The following is a 21,635-nucleotide window of genomic DNA, read 5'->3' on the forward strand; positions in this document are numbered from 1 at the left end:
AGTCATTTATGGCGTAACTTAAATATTTCAAATGTAATAAAAATTGTTTCTTTCTTTTGTTAAAAACAACTTTTTTTATTTTAAATCAATTTGTTTATAAACTAATATTAAATTTTATATTATATAAATCAATTTACTTAACAAACTAATGTTCAATTTTTTATTTTTAACTTTTTAAAAAAAGATCAATTTATGATAAATTACATTGTCAATATATATAGCAAACTATTTTTGAATATGTGATCATTATATTTTTTTAATTTAAATATCAATAAATTCACATAATATACGTTTACACCGTTTATTTTCTGCTTTTGATTTCTGCAACCTTTTTAGGGGGGGAAATTTTTTTTGGGGCCTTTGCCTCCAAACCCATTTGGCCAGCTTTTTCCTCACCTTCGGCCCGGTCATATCTTTGATCTATTCTTTTAAATTATTCACAATTCAATAATAATTATAATAATATTTTTAATTTTTATTTGAATTTTGGTTCCTTTTATAAATTAATTATTTAAGAAATTTTTTTTTTAATTTTTAAATTTAACATTTATTAATAAAGACAAATTAAATTTGACAAAATGATAGTATAAAAATAAAATCATGTCCAAAACATAATTCTAGAAAATTCAAGAAATTTAACAAACAAGGACTTCATAATATAAAGTATAATAATAGATATAATAGAAATATAATAAATGCAAATGATTATATGAAGAAAAAGGGGGGGGGGTTTAAATAATTTAGGGAAGAAGAAGAAAATCTAGATTAATCGGCTCCTCGGGGAATGAACCTATGGCGTGTAAAATTAGATTTTATAATCTGAATTCCTATGCGTTGACGTAAGTAGTCGCTTTCTTTTGGGTCTCCTGATTACTAATTCGCGCTTATGAAGATAAGAAGAAATAAAAGTTATAACCCAATTTTTATTTTAAGTTAGGTATATTATAGATAAAAATTTTTTTAAAAATATAAAATTGAAATAAAGTTTAGTGTCAATTTTTTTTTTATTAAATTTGCTTTAAAAACTAGCCTCAGCTTAAATTCTCATATAATATAAATATAAAATTTTTTTGATTGAAAATTCTAATTGTAGTGAGTATAAAATATTGACTAGAAAATTTTTTTAAGAACAAGTTTTTATAACTTATTAAATACAATATTATATAAAAAATTTATTAAATACTAGAATTATAATGCGAATTTTAATTTTCGTGGGAATTTTTCCAATTCATCAAGAATTTTCTTTGTCGTTGGAAATAAATCTCTGTGGATATTTAACATAGCTAACCCCTTTAGCCGAGAAGTAGTATTTTATAAATAAGTTTTCAATCTTCTCAATTTGAAAAAGGTCCTTTCATTCGTATATGTTGTAATAGGCAAACATGCAAGAATACCTTCAAAATAAATTAAGCCTCCTTATACCGATTGAGCGCATCAATAGCATGCTCAGGTAAAATAATAAACGTAGTAAATATTTATACCACAATTCGAATTCACTGATTAAATTGATTTCAGTTTCAACATCATAGGAATAAAATTTTGCTAAATATTTAATTATACCAATAATGGCATCAGAAAACGAAGAAGGGTCTTTAGGTAATAAAATTTGAAGATTACCAAATACTTGTTTTTTATCTAAAAACCGTACTTTAATTTGCGATAAAAAAGTATCTAAGAATGGAATGAAATTGGATATTTTATAAGATTTAATTCAACGTCTATATAAATATTATGAAATATTCAACTACATTCATTCTTCCTGTCCACATTTTTCTCCAAATCAATAACTTGAACCAAATTGAAATTTGGTTTTTGTAAATTTCTACATAGTGAGCTATAGGAAAATAATTTATTAATGCAACTAGCAGTAAGGATAAACTCTGCTTTAATTGAAAATTTTTGATGGGGCAGGGGGGAGGGGGTCCGGGGTAAAATTTTTTATTATCTTAAAATAATATTTAGAAAAACAGTCAAATTTGCTATGGGGGGTGAAATTTCCCCCTTTCCCTTCCATTGGTTACGCGCCTGGTTCAAGAGTTTATACTTGAATATATGTTTATACTATGATTATAATTGTAAGATTAATATAATTAATGGGAATAAAGTTAATTTTTTTGATGGATATATTTGTTTATATATTTTAGAGTATGTGTTAGTGTAGATGTATAGAAGAATAAAAAATCTTAAAATTAAAAATATAGGAAGAAAAAAAATGATATGATAAAAAATAAATTAAAAAAAAATTGTTTAGATGCTATCCTAATAATTTACCCAAAAAATATTACGTATTACTCAGATTTCGTTAACATATGTCCAAACCTTTCTAGCATTTATATGTATAATCTAAGCATTATGAAAACACATAATTTTACCATATTTATATAGATAAGAAGTTCGATTTTTAAAAACTGTTATCACACTATTTTACGATCAGGCAAACCTCGATTTTGTAGGAGGCTCAACTCTAAACTTATGTTTTCGTTATATCTAATTATATATATTAGTGGCAATATGTTATTTTTAAATTATTTTTTGAGCGCGTTTTTTTTAAAATTTAAAATTCCGATTTTATTAGAATTCCATCATGTTTGGAATGCCTATTCTATGAATTTCAGATAATTATATTAATTTTATGAACTTGCTATTTAATTAATCGTTAATCATGCAGATGATCAAAATATTCTTCTAAAATTATATTATATACTAGCATTCAATTTTTAAATATTTTTTTTAAGAATTTGTTTATTTTTGGCGAACTGCAAAAAGCAGAGAATAAGAGTTAAATGTTATTTTATTGCACAAATTAAGTTTGCCTTTATCATTTTAACATAATATAAACAACTTTTTCTGCCAACTTTATATATAAACGTGCCCTGGTTGAACCTATTTTTGATATTTGCTAGAGCTTTTCTTTTCTTTTCTTTTCTTTTCTTTTCTTTTCTTTTCTTTTCTTTTCTTTTCTTTTCTTTTCTTTTCTTTTCTTTTCTTTTCTTTTCTTTTCTTTTCTTTTCTTTTCTTTTCTTTTCTTTTCTTTTCTTTTCTTTTCTTTTCTTTTCTTTTCTTTTCTTTTCTTTTCTTTTCTTTTCTTTTCTTTTCTTTTCTTTTCTTTTCTTTTCTTTTCTTTTCTTTTCTTTTCTTTTCTTTTCTTTTCTTTTCTTTTCTTTTCTTTTCTTTTCTTTTCTTTTCTTTTCTTTTCTTTTCTTTTCTTTTCTTTTCTTTTCTTTTCTTTTCTTTTCTTTTCTTTTCTTTTCTTTTCTTTTCTTTTCTTTTCTTTTCTTTTCTTTTCTTTTCTTTTCTTTTCTTTTCTTTTCTTTTCTTTTCTTTTCTTTTCTTTTCTTTTCTTTTCTTTTCTTTTCTTTTCTTTTCTTTTCTTTTCTTTTCTTTTTTTTATATTTAAGTTTTTTTATTTTACTTTTTAGGCTATTTATCGAAGCTAGAAAAGTTGTTGAAAAATTTAGTTTCCCTCAGGTAACAGTTACAAATTATTAATAGATATCAACCTTTTTAATACCAAAATACTCTAACTGGATTTAAAACAAAAAATTTTAATATTTTTTCATGTGGAATTAAAGAGTAATGGCAGTGGCAATTTTTAATTAGGCTTAAAGGACTTTGATATTATTCTATTATCAAAAACCTTTAATTTAGTTTAAAACTATTCACATTATCTATATATTTTGTGGACCCATTGACCAGTTACTTTAAATGTAAAATTAAAAATGGTTTCATCGTTTTCTTATACTTTGTTCCAGTTCATTTTAGGATCAAAAACATTTTTTTAAAATAGATTCGTGTTAATTTTTTATCTTGGTTGTAATTTGGAACAACTTTGAATTTAAAATATTGGCTTTATTTATATTTATAAAATTTGTATAACAATAAACGGAAAGCCAAAGTAAGAAAGAAAGTAAGAAAGAAGGTAAGAAAGAAAGTAAGAAAGAAAGTAAGAAAGAAAGTAAGAAAGAAAGTAAGAAAGAAAGTAAGAAAGAAAGTAAGAATGAAGTAAGAAAGAAAGAAAGAAAGAACGAAAAAAAGAAGGAAAAGGATAAAGGAATTAAATCCCATGGAAAGGGAATATCTGATATGGGACAACTCCTGTACTGACCCTTTAGTTTATTCAATAATCGGATGTGAAGTGAAACTTTAGCCTTTGTAAGTTAACTTAATTTTTTAAAAAATTAAATTATTTCATGTATGACAGGCTTGAGTTTTTTATATCTTCGGCCGCAGTAAAACTTAGAAAAAAATGTTAAGAGACTCATCTTTAGACAAAAGTTAAAAGTATGTTTGCATTATTGTGTAGAATTAAAATAAATATAAATATATTTAAGCATATTATAATTATCTTTAATTTTATGAATTGTTAAAAATTTATGATATTCATTTTAAACTCTTAAACCCTTATTAGCAGGGGCGGACTGGCCATAAGAAGTGGGCATTTTGCCCACGAGGCCGCGAGAAAATGTCAATTTTTGAGGCCGTTCAGAGGAAGATATCAAAATAGAGGCCTATTAGAAAATAATTATTATTATATCACATTATTTTCTCTTATCATTTATTTATTTTTAATAATATCTCTATGATTTGAATATCACATTCCTTGAGAATTGTCATGCCATTTACTATATTTTATATCAATAACGTCGCTTGACGCTATACATCATTACCACGTTCCTTTCTTTGTTTTTTTTTCAAATGAAGTGAAAACGCTACCGTTTGAGTAGAGTGAAAGCTAAGATTTGATTAATTCATTATATTACATTTTTATACATTGATTTATTGTAGAAATAATATAGCCAACATTTCTTGTTCTTAATTCATTGAAATCAAATAAAATCCAGGTCAGATAAAAAGATGGATGCTTGGGTGAAACAGAATAATTTATCTGGCCAAAATAAGTTGAGTAGGCTGCAAAAAATGGGTGAGATAAGGTGGTGGGCACGTGAAAAAGCCTTTAGATGGATATATGGTAAAGAGAGCTTGCTCCCTATAACGATAAAGGCACTTCAATTTATAATAGATAATGAATAATTTGAGATAAAAACTTGATAATTTATGTAAATTTAAGATTTTAAGTATAGCTATAATATATTTACAAATTTAAAATAGTAGGGACACTGTAATATCTTCAAACTAAAAAATTAAAGAAGATGCTAAATCTTCGGTATCATCGATTATTATATCGGTTCAAAATAAAGCAATAAAATGGCTGCTAATTTAAATGAAACATTTTCATATTTATAGCTCCCGGAGAGTTCTGAGTACAAAATGCTCTGTAAAAAGAATGAATAGGACGAACAAAGTGAAGGTGACAAAAGCCAAAATGAACTCAAGAATTGATTGACCTTTATAGGTTCGAATTTCTTTCTATAATTGATCAAATTATAAACAGATTGTCGGAACTAATTTCTGCGAATTGAGAGCTTATCTTGAATATTTGCATCCAAGACATTTTGATGAAATAAATAGTAAAGGTATTTCTGAAAAGGCCTTGGAAAAACTGGCACAATTGGCATATATATTGAGTGTTAAATTTAATAACGAATTATGTTTATTTGCCAGTGTACTCAAAGATTTGGTAGCAGAACTAAATTAAACGGACGATGATATCGCATGTACAAGTGAGGAGTTAAATGAAGAAGATGGAATATTACAATATGATAATAAATCAGAGTGCGATAATAAATGTAACAAGTGTTTAATATGCGTATATGAAATTCTTAAAATATACAATATGCCATTTAAAGGAACTTGGTCGAAGAGCGGGCATAAGAAGGTCGAAGGTCCGCCAAATGAAAGTATGGGGGCGAAGCCCCCATATAAATGAGACCGATATAAAAAATGCCCACGAGGCCTTAGCGTCGCCAGTCGCCCCTGATTATTAGTCATGTAAAATAATCATTAATTTTTAGATATTTATCTGAAGCTTTATTCCATTTTCCCCCAGACTATTTCATCTGTTTTATATATTATAAGGGATATAAATACTTATAACTGTAACAAATATAAGAGACCATTATTACTATATTTATTAAATCAACTTTAAAAAATTTTTTACATGGAATTTATAAAGTATAAAATAATGTATATATAATGAAGACTACCTTCTGTTCCTAATATATCTACTATACAAATTTTCTAGTATTTCTGACATTGAATGTCTAAGTACGGGGTTTCCAAAAATTATTAGATAAGGGTAAATAAAATGCTTAAGAATTAACAATAAATATGCGATTATGTAATAAACAGAATAACAAGTTTTGGCTAAAATATTGTGCGGGCCTTTAAGGGATGTCATTATGGCAACTGGTATTGAAAAAAAGAAAGTGATAGCGCTTAACACGCTGGCGATAATGGCGAAATTACGCAGCTTTGCATTTCTCATTTGATTACTTCTTGATACGATGTCAATGTAAAAATTGTAAAACGGGTTCTTCAAAGAATCCCTAGTGACGATTGAAGTAACTTTTGATGCCCTAAATTTTTCGTTTTTATATACGAGGTACCAAGTTTGCAAATTAAAGATCATTATGATTAAGCAAGGTAATATGATAGCCACAACCAGCGTAAATATATTATACCCGTTAAAAAATTTTTTGACTTTTTCATTCACACGAATAAAATATTTTCTTTTCAAGATGTTTTGGTGATTTTTAGTAAGATAAATATTCATGTTAAAGAGGTACGGTAAGGACGTTATAATGGATGACATCAATAAAGATAACATTATAAATCCATCCCAGTTTGACTCCTTGCCCAAGAAATGAATCTTGTAAAAAATTGGATATCTAATCGCGATAAAGCCTCTTACCGACACCGCGGCCATGAAAAAGTGGGATAAAAACAATAAATTGTAAAATAAAATTTGTCTGCATTTAGCTAGCAACACTTCTAAAAGATTCAATTCGTGGTCAACACACATGCTGCGATCATGTATAACCCAATAAGCTATGAAAGCGGCGATGATACAAATTATAAGGCTTATAACATGTATCCAGATCAGGTAGTATCTGCATTGGCGGGTGTAAAGTAATTTAAGCGTTTTGCCAAAAGAACCTTGAGCCATGGGTAATAAAGCAAAGAGAACCAAAACGTTTCCCAGTAATCCGACAGGAGTTACCAGACCCATAATGAAAAGTACGATCCTATAGAATAAGGAAGTGGTCTTCATATTTTTATGGTCGCTCAAATCTGTAAAATTTATAGTTGAAGCGCTATCGTTAATTATGGCGAATATATAATCCATACAATTTTGATATATATATTTAAAATATTGAATTAAATATGTACTATTTAAAAAATATATAATTTATGCTGATGGTTTCTTTTTTTATTATGGCAGTAAAACCTAATATAATTTATTCGTTCCTTTAATTTATAATTATTTTATAAAAAAAATTAATTAGATTTCCTTTATTAAAAAAAATAAAAGTCACTAACAACTAATTGATATCTTTATTAGCTTACTCTTTTTTTTATAAAATATTAAAATAGAAATAGTAGATAAACATAAAGCTTAACCCCAAGAATAAAGAAAGAAAAAAATCCAACGAGTTATAATTCATTATAAAAGTCTAAAAGAAAAAACGTCAATCAAATAAAAAGGTGTCAATCAAGAAAGGAAAAGTCTCAATCGAAAAGAATTAAATTCAGCAATTGTAATGAAATAATTTGGAATAGAAACATTATTAAAAAAAAATATTTGGTTACAAAAGAGAAGAAAAAAAATTTAAAAATAAAAATATAAGAATAAAAAGAATGATCAAAAATTATAAAAAATAAATTAAAAAAAAATAGATGCTAACCTAATATTTTACCCAAGCAATCCTCAAGGTATTATATATCCAAACCTTTCTAGCTTCTATATGCAAAATCTAAAGGCTCGCGTGATATTTTTATGCAACCGTTTCTAAAAATCGAAGCGTTTAATAACATTAATAGGGTAAAATTATATGTTTTCATTATATATTTAGAGAAACGAAAGGATAGAGTTTGAGCTTCCCTCAAGATCGAATATTTTCTTAATTAAACAATGTGTTATTATAATATATTACATGTAAGTGATATATCTAATCTGGTAGATACAATATTTTATAAATCTTGTTCGGGCTTAGAAGACATCTGCTAAGAAGGAAGTAAGCTATAATTTAAGAATTTATCAAATTCGATGAGATCAAAATAATTCAGCACCTATATTGCTATTTAGGAGAGATTTTTGGCTTATCATATTTCCATACAAGATCAGTAGTTTCAATAAAATGTTTAGAAATATTTCAAAAAAATGATAAATTTTATATTATATTATTTTTTATGGACTTGGTCAATTAAGTAATTAATCGCTAATCATCTTGATGATCAAAATATTCTTCAAAAATTTTATTATGATATTTAATTTTTAAATTTTTGGCGCATTGCAAAAAGCAGAGATATAGAGTTTAATGTTATTCCATGGCAAAAATTAAGTTACTTTTATCATTTTAACTAAGTATATAAAAACAACTTTTTCTGCCAACTTTATTATACATCTCAGAAAACAATGTCATATTTCTTCGAAAAAAAAACAAATACTCCACTGCAGGTTTAATCTATCCTTTTAAAAGATCGAATCCTGATCACGATCTTCAAAAAAGAGGATCGAAATCCAGGATCGACCTTGAAGGAAATTTCTGATCGTTGCAAAAATTAACTAATATCAAAATTGGTATAAATTTATTGTAATTGAATAAAATAATATAAGTGAATATATTTATTTACAATTAGCTTAATAATAATTTTTTTTAAGCTATTATCATTTAAACATCCACGCCTTTCATTAAGCACATTTAGATTTATAAACAAGTACTCCACAGGAGTGTTTGATGGCAAAGTGTGTTATATTCAATAAATATTTTTATAAATTAACATAAGTATTAAAAATATTTATTGAATCATTTGAATAAAAAAATTATCAATAGAACGAACATGTGTGAAGAATTTTTTCCCAAAAAAGGTATCTTTTATCCATACATTCATATGAAGCATCTGCATGTGGTTGATTCTGCATATTTTCCAAATAGTTCGGTTTAGAAGACTGTACCATGAACATGGATGGCGTATTGCGTAGCGATCATGAATGTCGATGGCGTTTACCACTCAACATATCCAAGGAAAACTTAAGCCGAATTTCTTTGTAGGGTGGAATGTTAAATAATTCAATAAAGTTGATTTAAAATTTTATCTTATTTAACACCTTTCGGCGAAATTATTTTTAGTTTATATTAACTTTTTATTTTATCGTATTAACGTTTTATTTTATCGTTGCAATTTATGTTTGTTTAAAATCAATTTATTTTGACAATTGATATATTTTTTTATATCAAGTTAAATTGAATTTAAAAAAGAACATTTTCATTTTATATAATTGGTTATTTCATGATTTTTTTTTTTAAAAAAGATAAGGAACATTTTTTGTTAAAGAAAAAATAAAATGTAATTCATAATAATAATAAAATTGAAAAAATGTCATTTATTTTAATATGGATAATCAAAATGTAATTGTAATAAATTCTAAGACAATTCTTCATGGTGGCCAAGACGAGTCTCGAGTAACATATAATAACATCTATATTATTACAATTACATTTTGATTATTCATATTATTATATTTCATTTGATTATCCATATTAAAATAAATTACATTTTTTCTTTCCTTATAAACAATAAAAAATGTTCCTTTTATATCTTTTTTAAAAAATAAATATATCATAAAATAACCAATTATATAAAAAGAAAATGTTCGTTTAAAATTGAATTTAACTTAATATCAAATTGATTTTAGTCAATAAAGTTGATTTAAAATTATTTTATTTAACACCTTTCGGCGAAATTATTTTTAGTTTATAATAACGTTTTATTTTATCGTATTATCGTTTTATTTTATCGTTGCAATTTATGTTTGTTTAAAATCAATTTATTTTGACAATTGATATATTTTTTGATATGAAGTTAAATTCAATTTTAAACAAACATTTTCTTTTTATATAATTGGTTATTTTATGATTTATTTATTTTTAAAGGAACATTTTTTATTGTTAAAAAAAAGATAAATTTAATTCATTTTAATATGGACAATAAAAATGTAATTATAATAATATAAAGAATAAAAATGTTATTATATGTTAATTCTTCAGTAAGTAATTCTTATTATATGCATACTGTTATGCATTTCAAATAAATAATAAAAACTGTATTTTTAAAAGAATTAATTACTTTTAAATGTATTTTGAGGTTTGAACTACTAATCTTTGAAGATGATATTTTGTTCTTACACAAAGGGCATTTTGCACTGAACATTGTATAGTATAGTTACTTCCACCCATTTCACATAAAGTAAAATACCTACGTAAATTATGAAATAGTAAAAGATTCTCATTCTCACTTAAATCTGCTGTCACATCAATAGTAGATGTTTTATCTTCTAAATCTATAATGGAGAATATTATTAAAACCTAAGAATTTATTTATATTATATATAATATAATTAAATAAATAAAACTTGTAGGCTCTAAATCTTGTTCTAGATAAAAATTTAGGAAATTGTTGAAATATAAAATATGGTGGAATGGAAGTTGATAAAATATTAGAATAGATATTTTTTTAAAAAAATAATATTTTAATTTAATTTTCAAAATTTATTTTATTTATTGTTTAGGTAAAAATTTAATTTTTAAAAGGATGGGGATCTAATATTTAAAAAAATATTTGCTCGGTTAGGCCCGGATTTTTATTTAAATAATTATTTTCGACAGGGCTCAGACCGGTGTTTATAGCTTTAAACTGGATCCGAAAAAATTTTCTACCCGGCCTGATTTTTAAAAAATATATTATATTTATTTTTAATTTTTATAGCTAATAATGGCGATCTAAAATATTTGATATTAAAATATACGGCACGCCGGACATATTTAAAAAATTAAAATATGGCCCGCCCAGTGTATCCAGACCGGGTATAGGACCGGCTCTGGTCTACAGGTTTCTGTATATATTAGATGCTTCTTACAACAATATAATAATAAGTGGGCTATGTCTTATTAATATATTTTTTTAAATATTATAGGACTAGTCAAATAATCTTATGCAATTTCATAAACGATTAAACCAGCTTTGTAATGAATCAAAAATTAATTTATTATGGAATTAAAATAAAGTTTAGACAAAATATATTTTAAAAAAATGAATCAAAACTTTATATTTTATTTAAAACTTTTAGTAGTTAATTATTTCGAAATATTCTTTTGCTTATAAGATGGACAAATATAAAATTTATTTTAGGACAAAATAATAACCTAATTTAAAAATGTGATTATGGTGATACGTCCTATGATTCAATTCACTACGGTCTTTTACGAATTTCAAATTATTTGATACTGCTAGTTTCAGAATATGCCATCACCCCCAATAAATTTAATTAAAATATTTGCCAGAGTTATTAGCACTTATTTATAACACCAAAAATAAACATTATACTTGGTTTAAATTATAAAATATATAAATTGTGGGGTAAAAAAAATAATAGTAATTTCAATTGCTTATAAACCTAAAGGTCTTAGGGACGTGCCCTGGTTCAACCTATTTTTTACTTGTTGCTGAGCTAGAGCTTTTATACTAGGACATTCTTTTATGGTGTGTTTTAGGTGTTTGGTGTCATTTTTAATTATCTTATATCTTATTTTTATTTTCTTTTTTTTTATTTAAGTTGTTTTTTTATTTTATTTTTTGGGTTGTTTAGTCGAAGTTAGAAATAAATTTGTTGAAATTTTTAGTTTTCCTCAGGTAGCAGTAACAAATTATTAATAGGCCTAATAGTCTTAGAACTTCTTACTAATACCAAAATACTCTGGGCTTAAAACAAAAAATTTAATATTTTTTCATATGGAGTTGATGAGTAATGGCAGTGGCAATTTCTAATTAGGCCCAAAGGACTTTGACATCATTCTAATACCATTAACCTTTAATTTGGCTTAGAACGAACTAGTCAAATTTTCTATATATTTTGTGGACCCATTTATTTGCTTTATTTTATTAAAAAACTGCAGTGTTCCCTAATATAATATATAAATTTTTAAGCTACTTTAAATTTAAAATTAATAATAGTTTCAATCGTCTACATACACTTAGCTCCAGTTTATTATAGGATCAAAAACAGTTGTAAATTAGATTAACGATTTGTGTTAATTTTATATCTTGGTTGTAATTGATTGGAAGTACTTTAAATTTGATAAAATACGGTTATTTATAATATTTAAATAACAATAAACGGAAGAGCCAATAAGAAAAAGAAATTAACATAATTACTATGCAACATTTAAATCTTAACATTTTTTTTGTTTAAAATATGATCTCAATAATAATTATATTCTGATAAGGCACATTGCTCTATTAGGCCCTAATGCACGTTACAAACATCAGTAGTCAGTATTTTCCAAAGGAGGAATAAAATGCATTGCAATTTTTTCTCACACATCTCTCCTTCTGTACCCTTATTCAGGTTCTGCTATTACAATTACTAGATATGATATTCATCCATTTTTTTCCATTCTACTGGATCTTCGGGTACCCTATGATGCAGGCATGCTCTCCTCAAATCTAGGATCATTTGAACTACTATTTCAATCGATAGAACAATGCGCTCTTTATAAAGCTAACACCCAAATAATACTCCTGATGTAGAAACTATACTAAGTTGTTTAAAACTTAAACCGGGACCCGGATTTTTGGGTCGAAATTGATAAACTTTTTCTGGTATCTACAATTTCACCAGGAGCCTTAGGAAAGGAAAGGAAAGTAAAGGGAATGGATGGAAGGAAAAGAAAAGGAAATTTACAATGAGCTAATATAAAAATAATTTTTTACTTATGAATCTCTTTTTTTATTATTATAATAGATTGCTTTTAATGTCATTTTTTTCTTATTATAATATTTTATTTACCTAGATATTTTATATAAATAATAATTTATAATTAAATTAATATTTATTTTTTCTAAAATATTCAAATGAAAAATAAAATTAAGATACTTACTTAATTTTAAATTATTTGGTCTTTGTAAATTGACGTAATTTTTAGAATTAATTAAATTTTTATTGTATGACGAGCTTGAGTTTTTTTTATCTTGCGTGGGCCTCACTCAAGCTTGAAAACAATATGTTAAAATGCTCATCTCTAGACCAAAGTTAAAGGTATATTTGCGTTATTGTGTCGAATTAAAATAAATATATTTAATCCTGAGCGCATATTTTAATCATCTTTAATTTTATGAATTGTTAAAATTTTAGGATATTCATTTTGAACTATTAAACCCATATTAATCGTGTAAAAAAAACAGATATTTTTAGATATCTCCTCACACTGGAATATTTTATCTATTTAATAGGTTATAAGGGATATTTAATACTCATAATTGTAATTTTTTAGAAAGTTTTACATGATATTTATATAGAATAAAATAACGTATATATATATTATATAAGCGGTTATGTTTTTAATTGATCAAGACTACCTTCTGTTCCTAATATATCTAACATACAAATTTTCAAGTTTTTCTGACATTGAACGTCTAAGTGCAGGGTTACCAAAAATTATTAGATAAGGGTAAATAAAATGCTTAAGAATTAGCAACATATAGGCGATTATGTAATAAACAGAATAACAATTTTTGGCTAAAATATTTTGCGGGCCTTTAAGGTATGTTATTATGGCAACTGGTATTGAAAAAAAGAAAGTGATGGCACTTAACACGCTGGCAATAATGGCGAAATTACGCAGCTTTGTATTTCTCATTTGATTACATTTCGATACGGTGTCAAAATAAAAATTGTAAAACTGGTTATTAGAAGAATTCCTAGTGATTGGAATAATTTTTGATGCCCGAAGTTTTACTTTTTTATATATGAGGTACCAAGTCTGCAAATTAAAGATCATTATAATTAAGCAAGGTAATATGATAGCCACTACCAACGTAAATATATTATATCCGTTAAAGAAGTCTTTGAATTTTTTATTCTCCCAAATAAAGTATTTTCTTTTCAAGATGTTTTGGTGATTTTTAGCAAGATAAATATTCATGCTAAAGAGGTACGGTAAGGACGTTATAATGGATGACGTCAATAAAGATAACATTATAAATGCGTCCCAATTTGACTCCTTACCCATGAATTGAATCTTGTAAAAAATTGGATATTTAATCGCGATAAAGCTTCTTACCGACACCGCGGCCATGAAAAAGTGGGATAAAAACAATAAATTGTAAAGTAAAATTTGTCTGCATTTAGCTAGCAACACTTCTAAAAGATTCATTTCGTTGTAAACACAAATGCTGGGATCATGTATAACCCAATAAACTATGAAAGAGGTGATGATACAAATTATAAGACTTATAACATGTATCCAGATCAGATAGTATCTGCATTGGCTGGTGTAAAGTAATTTAAGCGCTTTACCAAAAGAACCTTTAGCCATGGGTAATAAAGCAAAGAGAACCAAAACGTTTCCCAGTAATCCGACAGGAGTTAATAGACCCAGAATGTAAAGTGTGATTCTATGGAATAAGGAAGGGGTCTCCATATGGTCGTTCAAATCTGTAAAAATTATAGTTGAAGCGCTATCGTTAATTATGGCGAATATATAATCCATACAAATTTGATATTAAAATTTATTGAATTAAATATGTACTATTTAAAAAATATATTATTTATGCTGATGATTTCTTTTTAATTATGGCAGTATAAATCTAATATATTTTATTAATTCACTCTTTTAATTTATAATTATTTTATAAAAAATTAATTAGATTTCCTTATTAAAAAAAGAAGAGTCAAAAATTAACAATTAATTGATATTTATATTACCCTATTCTATTTTTAAAACAATTAAAATAGAAATAGTATATATAAATATAAAGCTTAACCTCAAGAATAAAGAAAGATAAAAATTCTACGCGCTATTGATTAATATTCATTATATAAGAAAAAACCCAATCATAAAAGGTAAAGAGTCAATCAAAAAAGGAAAAGTGTCAATCAAGAAAGTAAAAGTGTCAATCTAAAGGAGTTCGATCAAAAAAAGGAAAAATTTCAATCAAAAAAGGATCTCCTTATATTTTATTTTTTTCAATTTTTATTAATTTTTTTCTTCTCTTTGACAGTCATATAAATACTAATTCAAAGATAAGAAAATATGATTATATTTTATACTAATTTATATTATTTCATTTAACATTATAGCTTAAATTTATTTTATTAAAAAAATTCATTATTACCAAATGATTAATTAAACTCAGGGATTGTAACGAAATAGTTTGGTATAAAAACATAATAAAAAAAAGATTTGATTACAAAAAAGAAGAAAATTTTTTTTAAAATAATTTAATAAAAATATAAGATGAAAAAGAATAATCAAAAAGATAAAAAAATAAATTAAAAAAAAATTGTTCAGATGATAACCCAATATTTTATCCAAAAAATATTATGCAATCCTAAAGATTTCGTTAATATATGTCCAAACCTTTCTAGCTTCTATATGCAAAATCTATAGACTTGCGTGACCTTTTGGCTAAAATAGTGGGTTAACAGTAAAAATCGAACCGCTTAACCACATCAATAGGTTTAAAATTATTTGTTTTCATAATGCTTATTATTTATATATGTTAACGGCATTGTATTTTTTATGGCCATGTGTTATTTTTTCAACATTGAATCATTTTTTTCAACATTAAATCATTTTTTGAATTTAAAAATCTGATTTTACCGAAAATGTATTCCAGCATGTTTAGAATGCCTATCTTATGAATTCTAAATTATTTTACAGTTAACTTTTGAGTCATTTTAAATTTAAATTCTATGGAAATTCGAATATAAATTATATTGAGTACAAATTTTTACCATAAAATTATCTGAAATTTATAAGGTAAGGTATTCCAAAGATGATGACATACATTTCCGGTAAAATTGTATTTTTAAATTTAAAAAACGCGCTCATAAAATGATTTTAAGTTAAAAAATTACACATTTGCCACTAATATGTATAATTAGATATATATCTAGACGAAAAGATAAGTTTAGAGTTCAGCCTCCCTCAAGATCGAAAATTTTCATAATTAATCAATATATTATTATAATATATTACGTGTAATTTATATAAAAAAAATATATATAATCTAACCTAGTAGTAACAAAATTTTTTAAAATCTGGTTCGGGCTGAGAAGGACATCTGCTAAGGAAAGGAAGTAAGCTATAATTTAAGAATTCATTAAAGTTCGGTCGATTAGAGATTGAATATTAAAAGTTTTAATTCAGTACCTATATTGAAATTTTTAGGGAAAAATTTTTCGGCTAATCAGAATTCTAGCTAGGTAAGATCACTAGTTTTAATAAAATATTTAGAAATTTTTCAAAAAATAGTAAATTTTATATTATATTTTATGGACTTAGTCAATTAATTAATCGTTAAACATCAGGATGATGAATATATTCTTCTAAAATTATATTTTACTAGCATTTAATTTATATTTTTGGCGCATTGAATTTCCTGGCAAAAATTAAGTTTCATCATTTTAACTAAGTTTATAAGCAACTTTTTCTGCCAACTTTATATATACTTCTCAGAAAACAATTTCATATTTCTTCGAAAAAAATAATAATCTTTCAATGATCCTTATAGCTTATAAAAGTGGTAACTTTCTAAAAAAAAATTAGCGAAAGAACTGAAGAAAAAAGCTTATGCACACATCAAATAATTTCCTGATTAAATGATATACAACACCAAAGTATACTTTGAAAAAAATGCCCATAAACACTTTGTGAGGTTCAAAATAAAACATAATACTTGTTTTTTTATAAGGCAATCCACCATTTTCATGCCATATTTTCTATCTATTTAATTGTCTAGAAATCATCAAATATTAAAAATGGCTACCGAATCATATTATCTTTTGTATCACATGATAATTCTATTCATCCATTAACCAATGGAATTATCGGTATGTCGGTAGTTATTCAAAAAAAAATCGAGAGCCTTATTTAATATCGATTTCTATGTGTTTTAAATAAAATTTTTGTTTTGGTTCTCTTTCTTTCTATATTTTATCTGCCCAATGATTTAACCGATCTCAGTAAAAATTTATTGTTGTGAGGAAAATATGTATTTCTTATAAAAAATTTGTTAAAAATGGTTTTAAGTTATTCCCTTTTAGTAGTGTTGTTAAACAGCTCGTTTTGAGCCGATTTTTAACAACGGCTAACTCAATACTTCACTTAGGAAAATATTACGCAAGCCTGAAGATTTTGCTCATTGAAGGAACAGAGGTCCATACATATATTATCGAAATCTCAAGGCTTAGGCTATAATTTTCTAGCTAAAATAATGAGTTAGCCGTTTTTAAAAATCGGCTGAAAACGAGCCGTTTAACAACACTACCTTTTAGCCGCAAAGCTTAATTTTTGTGGCGCCACTTATAAATTTCTTTTAAATGTTATTAGGCCATTTTTTATAATGACCATTAATCTAAGGTTCGTGACAATAAAAGATTGAACTATTTTTTTTAATATCCAGACATGTTCGAACATTAAGAGGGGGGGGGTGCGGATCAATGGCGTCATTGAAATCTCAGGGACCGTATTAGTCAACATACATAGCTACAGTATTTATTTATAATCGAAACATTCTATATCTATATGATCGAGTTGGGGGGGGGCTTGCCGCCATTGGCTACGGGCGGTTAGTCTAGAAAGTTTTCCGCTTAACTATAAAAATGCATGGCTCTGAGTCTGACACTTAAAAATGATACTGTAAGGAATTATTAGATGTCCATAAATATAAAGTGGGAGAACATTTAATTTTCTTATCTTCTCTGTAAAATTATCATAATTTTTATTATCATAAATAATATTATTTGACCAAATATTTATATTTTTGGTTGATTTGAACTCATGTTGGCTTTGAAAAAAAAAACAACAAATTTTCTACTATTTTACTGGGCAAGCAACTATGAAAAAATGATCCTAATCATATTTTTTGTATATTGACCTTAAGCATTTATTTGATCAGTATCATAGATTGGGTATCGGATAGCGATAATAGCTAGACATTTTAGTTAAAATCTGTGACTTCCTACTTTTTCGTTAACTTAAAAAAAATCTTACTACTAAATATTTTTGGATTTATGTTATTCCTCATTATTATGAATGGTAGGATGAAAAATTTAAACATAAATGCTGAATGTTGGTTTATAATATTTATACAAATAAATTTATAAAAATGTGTTTTAGTGGATGAGTCAAGTGCCGAGAACAGATCGATCATAAAATTATTCATTTTTTTATTTTCTCTTGAAACGAATTTGATAGTTAAATCTATAATAATGGCTGCTCCAATCGGATTATCAAACATGTTTTAGGAGGAGAAAAAATGGCGAAATTTTTCTTCTTCTATGTACTCATACGTGATCGATACTACTGCAATTAAGTTTAAGTCTTTGCTTCTCACAGAGTCATAATTACAAAATATATTCGCATTTTTCTACCAAAATTATAAAATATTTATTAAAGGTGATGTTTAAAAATAAAAACATGTCCTAAAACATAATTATAGAAAATTACATATTTTCAAAATTTTAACATAGATTCGATAAATATTTAAAAACATCTATAAGTTTTTTAATTTTACGAATTATTAAACCATGGTTTATTAATTTAAAATACACATCTTTTGCATACTAGAAACAAGGTGTTAACTTGCGTAGATATTCATTAAATCAACATCTTATATAGTTTGGCATGAAATATATCAATTATCACATAATGTGTTTGTTTTTTGCTCTATTAACTATGATAAACGAATAATGACCATGTTTTCAATTGATCAAGGCTATATTTGGGTCCTAAAAATATCTTTTATACAATTTACTAATTTTGTCACACATTAGCTTTCTAAGCCTAGAGTTACCAAATACTATTAGGTAAGGATAAATAAAATGCTTAAGAATAAGGAAAAGATAGGAGATCATGTAATAATCAGAGATGCAGCCTGTGTCGAAACGGTTTTCACTTTGAACGAATGACAATATGATAACTGGTATTAAAAAAAGGAAGGTAATCACGCCTTGAGCGTTTGCGATAATGGCGAAATTACGCAATTTTACTTTACTCCTAATACTTGCTTGATTACCTATCGATACGCTAGAACTCAAACCAATTTGAGAGATAAAAGATGCATTCCTAGAAGAATCCCTAGTGACAGGAATAACTTTGGGTGCTCTATATTTATCCTTTTTATATATAAGGCACCAAGTTTGTAAATTAAAGATCATTATGAATATGCAAGGCAGCGTGATAGCGATTACCAACGTAAATATATTATAGCCCTTGAAATAGATTTTAAATTTTTCATTCGCCCGAATAAAGTACTTGTTTTTCCAGATGTTTTGGCCATTTTTGGCTATATAAATATTCTTGCTGACAAGGAGCGGTAATGAGGTTATAAGAGATGCCACCAATATGGATAACATTATAAAGCCGTCCAGATTTGATTCTTCATCCAAGAATCGGTTTTTGTAAAAAATGGGATATTTGATGGCGATAAAGCCTCTTACCGACATCGCGACCATGAAAAAATGGGATAAAAACAAAAGATTATAAAATATAATTTGTCTGCATTTACCGATGAACACAGCTTCTAAAATATGCATTTCACTGGTAAAACAGTCATTGGGATCAATTAGGATCCAGTAAAACCTGAAAGCACTGACAATACATATGAATAAACTTATAACATGAATCCAGATCAAGTAATATCTACTCTGAACATTGTAAAGTTGTTTAAACGCTTTCCCATAAGAACCTTTAGTCATGGGCAGCAAAGCATAGATAACTAGTGCATTCCCCACAAATCCAACAGGAATCCATATATTTATGATGATAGGTAAAATCTTATAGGATAAGTTAGAAACCTTCCGATTTTCATGATAAGTGCCTAAAGAGGTGAAATTTCCAGTCGAGTCACTATCGTTAAGAATGGCAAATATGTAATCCATAAAATTTTTGTATATTTTTAAAAAAATATTATATGGAAAACTTAAAAAAAAAAATTATAGCAGCACTTAAAGATAAACTAATAAGTAATTTTATCAAAGAAATGAATTGCCTGTTTTTATAAAATATTTTATTATTATTTATTAAATACTATTAAAACCAGATAATTTATAATAATGCGCTAATTACATTTTCTAATTAATATTATTTATTTTAAATTAATATGGTTTGATATTTTTTTTCTATAATAATAAGAATTAATTAATTGCAAAAACAAATTTAATTGATGCCAATATTACGCTATCTAAAAAGGGTGAAATTGAAATAATATATAATGCATTATAGAAGGTCTGGCAACCTTGTCCAGAGTATTTAGAGTCGAATGCACTTTAATGAAACCGATTAAAATGAGTTAATTTCATTTGAGAAAAATAGATTAATTTGACTGAGACAGGAGATTTCAAAATGTAAAATAATATTCAAAGGTGTTATTTATACTAACCATGAATATATTCTAGTAAATTAGTAACAATGATGATCAAAAAAAATTTACAACAAATGAAATGGAAACTATGATTCTATATAATCTGGGACAAACTTTGGCTCTGAAAGATTAATTAATAATCGTATTTATAGAAAAAAAATCAATGATTTTTTAATTCATAAATTAGATCAAAATCTTGCAAGCTCATGCAAGAATCTTTTTTCTCTCTTTACTAATCAATTTATCGATTATGGTTATACATTTTAATATTATATGAACAAATATAAACCTTATATCATAAAAAAATATTTACCATATATCACACTTGCATAAATATACTAGAATAACAAAAAAAAATATATCTATATTGTTAAGTTAATGGTTTTGTGAGGATAGCATAGGTTTAACCAAGGGATTGGCAAAATTTTCTACAACATCGAAAATTTACCAATTCTCCTAAATAGCAAATATCACTTAAAGCTAATAATGAATTTTCTCTAAACACACCTCCCACCATGTATACAATATATAACTGTAAGCAGTTAATAAATTTTTAAAATAAATAATACAATTCAAAATTTTTAGAATGCATTTTTATATAAAAAAAGTATAATTTTTATAAAAATATAACAGAACCAAAGGTTCACAAACTCCCAATAAAATTTATCGAGGAAAACTAACCTTATAGTGACCCTCCCCCACCTATAGGAAGATCCTGGGTACACCTATAGAGGGTAGCGTTTTACCGATCATTATCATAGATTGATTGTTTTTTCGTTATTTATATACTAATTTTGAGTAGGTATTTTCTATATAATAATCATTTTTGAAATCATAAAAGGCTTCAAAAAAATATTCTTCCAGAGAAAAAGAGTTAACCAATAAAAATTTACAACATTAAAATCGTAATACGCTTTAAGAGAGGAGTTATTTTTGCATTACTTTATATTTATACTATTTCAAAATTAGCTAGTCTAACCCTTACATAATCTACATATGAATCAACCGAATATCATATTTTGACTGCGTGCATAGTTTTAGGGACAGATGATTACTAAATTAAATTAGTCTATTGAATGTAGTGAATA

This window comes from Gordionus sp. m RMFG-2023, chromosome 3 (genome assembly GCF_954871325.1).
Source record: "Gordionus sp. m RMFG-2023 chromosome 3, tfGorSpeb1-WG-v2, whole genome shotgun sequence".
Lineage (NCBI taxonomy): Eukaryota > Metazoa > Nematomorpha > Gordioida > Chordodea > Parachordodidae > Gordionus > Gordionus sp. m RMFG-2023.